The sequence below is a fragment of the Nyctibius grandis genome, chromosome 1 (genome assembly GCF_013368605.1).
Source record: "Nyctibius grandis isolate bNycGra1 chromosome 1, bNycGra1.pri, whole genome shotgun sequence".
Lineage (NCBI taxonomy): Eukaryota > Metazoa > Chordata > Aves > Nyctibiiformes > Nyctibiidae > Nyctibius > Nyctibius grandis.
Window position 1 is genome coordinate 58481028 of NC_090658.1, and position 5486 is coordinate 58486513.

Consider the following 5486-nt stretch of genomic DNA (forward strand, 5'->3'; position numbering starts at 1 on the left):
ACAAGTCCATATGCAAATGGTACCACACAGGAATATTTTTTCCTGTTCTAAGGCAATGCTGCATGATGAATCAAGTCCATTAAATTCTATGTGACAGCTTGGGACAAATACAATTCTGCTTCGAAACAGTTCAAGCACTGTAATGGTAAACAAGACACCTGCTGCTCACACCAGCAAACTGATGTCTGTGAAAGAGAAGTGTCTCTCAGTGTGAATAAATATAGATATAGCTGTGAACATTATTTGTCAATGAAATTAAAAATTTCAGACCACCCTAGGGAATGGGAAAAATGGATAACCTTTCATTCCATCTTTTTAACAGCAGGTAGGACAGAATACGACAGCAAGAGTTATTTTTTTGTCCAATGCTGGTAGCTGGATGCAAAGTTTACAACTCAGCTGTAGAGCTCTATCAGTTACTATGAACATGTTAAAATATTATTTTGTTGTCATACTGAATTATGTTTGGGCGTTGTTTCTTTCTCTCCGCTTACTTGGTCTCTTTCTTAATGGGCAAAGAACAGGATGGTAATCTGAAGGTAATAAGTCTACTAAATGTCATGCTTTAGCACTGCAGATCTTAGGAGGTTCAGGGGAGCAGAACTGGATAGAAAGACTCTGAGGTCTATTACCCTATCCTTTTTCCTCTAGCATCATAACTGAAGACAAGGAAATGCTGTATTCTGAGGACAAAATGGCAAATCTCTTTCCTAGATTGTAAATTTGTGCAAAACTGGCAGATTTGGCCATTGGATAAAAATTTTCCACCCTTTGGAAAGCATATTGGTAGATTTAATTTTCATCTGCTGAATGGGAAGTGGTTCACAGGATGCATTTGTAGGAGAACAGAGAACCAAGAGGGATTTTTTTGGTTTGCTGACTCCAGTTATCTGCCCCTATGAGCAATCATGTCATATAATCCTCGTCAGTAATTTATCCAGCTTCAGCTTGAAGGTTGAAGCTAAGTGAGTTTATGCCTCCATTTTACCTAATTAATTCCTTATGAGGAAAGAAATCTTAGATAATGACAGTACCTTGTTTTCTTCTGTTCTGGGATGGTTGCTCACAACTTAGTCTCCTGATAAAATAAAAGTTTGGGTTTGGGGTTTTCAAGCTAGAGTCCAAACTGCTAGTTCCACATGGGCCACCACAAAATATCATGCAAATTTTTAGATACAAAACAGTGAGAGAGGAGGTTCCTGACTTTCTGTTAGCCCCAAAGAGCTCATCTTTGCCTCCTCCCTCTTTCACCTCCTTGTGTCCCCCAGGGTGACCCCTATTAGCCTGGTGCACAGCTGGACCTACACAAGACCCATAATACCAATGCTCAGCACCATACTCTGTAGCTATTACTTGACTGTAGGAATACAGTGCAAAGAAGCTAAAACTGGCTTTTGCCCACATGACTTACCACTATTGCTTCCAGCAGGACCCACTACCCCTTTTAACATTCAGTATTTAAGATATATAAATCTAGCTCAAACAAAATTTTTTTCTCTCTGGCCTTAAGTTTAACCAGTGCTGAAACGCATTAACATAAAATATATATTGCTGCGTACCCTTTTTTAATTTCCTCCCCCTCACTTTCCCGCACACATATAAATATACAAACACAGTCTTCAATACCGTAAATATAATGAAAAAGGTCAGTAATCTGAAAGTGTCTGGATGGCAGAAGGGGAGGGCTCTCCTCTGCCTCTTTTTATGTGTCTCAGTCACGTTTCACTAGACCATATAAGATTTCCATGTTATAGAAAAAATATGGTTTTAGAGTTTTGAGTTGAATATTTGATCTAAAAATTTTGTATGTGTTCCAGTAAATACAAAGTGTATTCACGTGGTGACATTATCTTCCCAGTCATGTAATGGTACATAATTGGTAATGAGAGACCTTCTCTTCATGTTATGTCCTTAGGATTTCACACCTCCCAGAAATATTGAACGTCTGAAATTCTCATGCATTTCCTACCCACAATTCTTTCTCTGAAACATCTGGAGAAAAACTAGTAACATCTAGTACACTCCTGGAAACCAAGGTCTTTTCTGAGATGACAATGTTACTGCAGCCATATTTATTTTCATTCATAGCAGGCATATCATATTGAAAGGTGTATTCTGATAAAGCCAGCATGTGGAAGTAGGCTATTTAAGCTGTAGCAGGTAAACTGAAGAAATCTGCTGTTTGATCTTGAAGAGGATTGAAGTGATTCATTAAAGGCAGTAAATTCAAGCTGTAGTTTCTCTGTCTTTTGTCACATTGTGAGCAGCCTTTAAATTGGATAGTTTGATAGGAGATGGGAACATTTTTCATCACTGGTCAAAGACCAAAAATTCCTGAGTTTTTCTTCATGCATCCGGAGAGCTGTAGAACTAATCAAGGACAAATATGAGTCTGCTGAAATATGAAACAATTAAAGGAAATCCCAGCCTAAATCATAATCTCCAGATGGAAAGTGCAAAAAAAAGAAAAAGTTTCATTGGATGTTCATTCTTCTCTTTTTCTTTCTTTTTTTTTTTTTCAGTGAACTCTGCTTACATTTAAAATAAAAAGATTTTGTGGGTTCAAGCAGGAGAATTCAGCATATATACCTATGTTTCCCCAAGAAATGCCAGGAACTGGAAAACTGAAAAGTAGTTTTCAGCAAGTTACTTCAAAAATTCTGACACAGTGTTCGTTTTTTTGCTTCTAGTGACAGTGGTACGACCCTTCTGTCTGGCAGTGATTGACAGTAGCTAAGGTCTGGGTTCAATTGTAGGCCTTACTGATCATATTCAAACATCACAACCATGAGCCCTGGCCAGCTGAAAAAATGGTTTCAACTAAATTAATCTCTATGCACCCATTAAAGTATCTCTCCACTGTAAGTGTTTTGTTAAACAGAAAATATTTAGCTGATCAGGGGTTTACTGAAGGGCAAAGAAAAAGAGAAGAATCATAATCTATCAATGGGGAAAGCATAAATGCCTCAGTGAAAGCAACCGCTGCCCCCAGAGCAGGCTGGAAAAGATGCTATGTCCTCCCCCTGCGGCTGCACATGGCCAGGGAGGCAGACGACTCTTCACTTGCTGGCACTATCTTGAGTACCTATGGTTTAGTTGTCCATGATTTTTTCTAATACATGATGCTACCCATCACATTTATTTCCCCTGAAAGTTCTTCTCTTTCTTCAGGGATTAGGGCTTGTGCTGCTGCAAATTCAAAGCACCTCCCCTCATTTAATCAATACATTCAAAAACTTTAAAGACTGAGTTCAGTTCCTCTTTTCAAGGAGTAAAAGAACTCACTTACATTAGCAACGTATTTGACAGTTCGTCCTCTACATACCTATGTCCCCCACCAGTCAGAAGTGACAGTGTAGTATACTTGCCAATATAACAAATTGTGATGAGCATTTTTATCCATGAGGTTACCTCAAGTCATGGTGATTTTATTTTCAGGAAAAGATACTTCTCAACAGAGAAAGATGAAAGAACTGATGGGGTTACCAAGAAAAAAATTCTTGCAGTACTCAGAAATAAAATGAACAGAAACAAAATTAATATTTGAAATAATAAATTAAGACAAGGTTTATGATGTATCAACCTGCTTTATCTTTTTGGTGAAGAAGGTTCCATTGTAATTATGAGTGCTCAGGATTTGATACACTGTATCTATTTTAGATAAATTCTGTTGCACAAACTTGCAGTTCTTTCTTTTTCTTGCAAGAGTAAATGGCAAGATAATATGAAACTGATCTGAGAGACCCTCCTGCTTAGCAAGTCACTGTAAACCCACTCACCTTGATTCATTTAAAACTTTATTTGCTGCAACTTGCTGATAAGCATTATGAGTGCATGGCCAAGGTAACATTTTCGGTGGTCCAGCTTCTCTCATCTGCTGCTCCTGACAGTTGCCCATAACAGCTGTTTGTTTCTAAGGAAAATGAGAGAACTCCCATCTTGGAATACTCTGTCCAGAGAGAAACTGTGATGCTTCTTCTCATTGCTGTTGACTTTCTTAAAAAGCATTAAGGTTCATATTTCATACACTTGATAATATGGAAGATTTAATTATCTGTACAGATGTTCATGTCTGAACTCAGACACTTTTCAACTAGATTAAGGTCAGTGTTTAATTCTATTTAACAATTATAATCTCAATAGATGCATTCATTAAACTAAACTCACTACATTTCCTTATTTTATAGTTTACAATAGTTCAGTTTTGTTGTATTTCCATCTACTCCCGGAGCACAAAACTGACCTTAGTCACAGATTTTTTTTAATTCCTATATTCTTATCATCTGCTTTCATCTCTGTGTCCCTACTAAACTAAATAACCCCAGCATTTCTTATCAAGTTGTATCTTGTTCACAGACATCTGAAAATCAGATCTTTTTCGTTCAGGTGCCTAACTCAGTATTTGGGTATGTCATTGTAAGCACCAGCTTTGAAAGCCGCCAGTCCTCCATTAACCATCAGACTATCTTTACTAAGTATTCTTTAAAGCTATTTAATGCAAAAAAGTCCCAAACAAAACAAAACAAAGAGATTCAAGATTAAAATTATGCCAGATGCAAATCTTAAGATTGCAGTATTCCGAAATTTTGGTGATTCCAAACACTCATTGTGAAAAATAGATGTAGCTGATTCTTTTTTTTTTTTTAACAATGGACAAAACAAAACCTCATACAACTCTTCAGAGAATAGAGGTTTGAAATTCACAGCAGAATGTGTGAGAATGTATGGGCAGCAGAATGAGCAGAATGAGCAGAATGTATGGGCATCCATTATCTACAATATATTTAAGAAGAAAATAGTTACAATGAGGTCCTACAGAATTTATCATATAAATACAAAATCATATATTTTATTGATTCCCATACATTCTCCATTACTTCTGGGTCTATGTAATTAAATATCTTGGCTATTTTCTTTGTGAAGGTGTTATTATTGCTATTTGTTATATTTAGCAGCAGTACCTACAAATTCCAACAGGGAATTAACACTGCATTGTATTAAAACTGTTCAAACAATTAGCTCAAAGCCTGTTTGTTTTCCAGGGAACTCATATTTTAGAATGGGGTGTGGAAAGGAAGAGAACTGTCAAAGGAAATTTGAAGTGCACTTATTAAAATATTAATACCTCCAGTTACACTGTCAGGCCCAGCTAGTTCCTCAAACTAGCTGAGGAACAATGGCGAATACTTAACAATCTTCATACCCTAAATTAATATACTAACAAAATGGTGTTTATTAAAAACATCTTGACGCATTTCTTCCTTACTGAAAATTCCCACTGAATAGAAGTGCTTTTGAATCTTTAAGGAAGGTTTTCAACATAGAAAATCTTTAAAAGAAAGCAAAAGGAATTTTCATATCTCTATCTCTGAATGTTTTGGGGTTCAAAAAATTTCAGAGAAGGAGGAGATTTTGTATTGTTCTGACTTAATTTGCGCTGGCTGAGGAAATGACGAGAAGGAAACTATTCCCCCGTCTCGGGAACC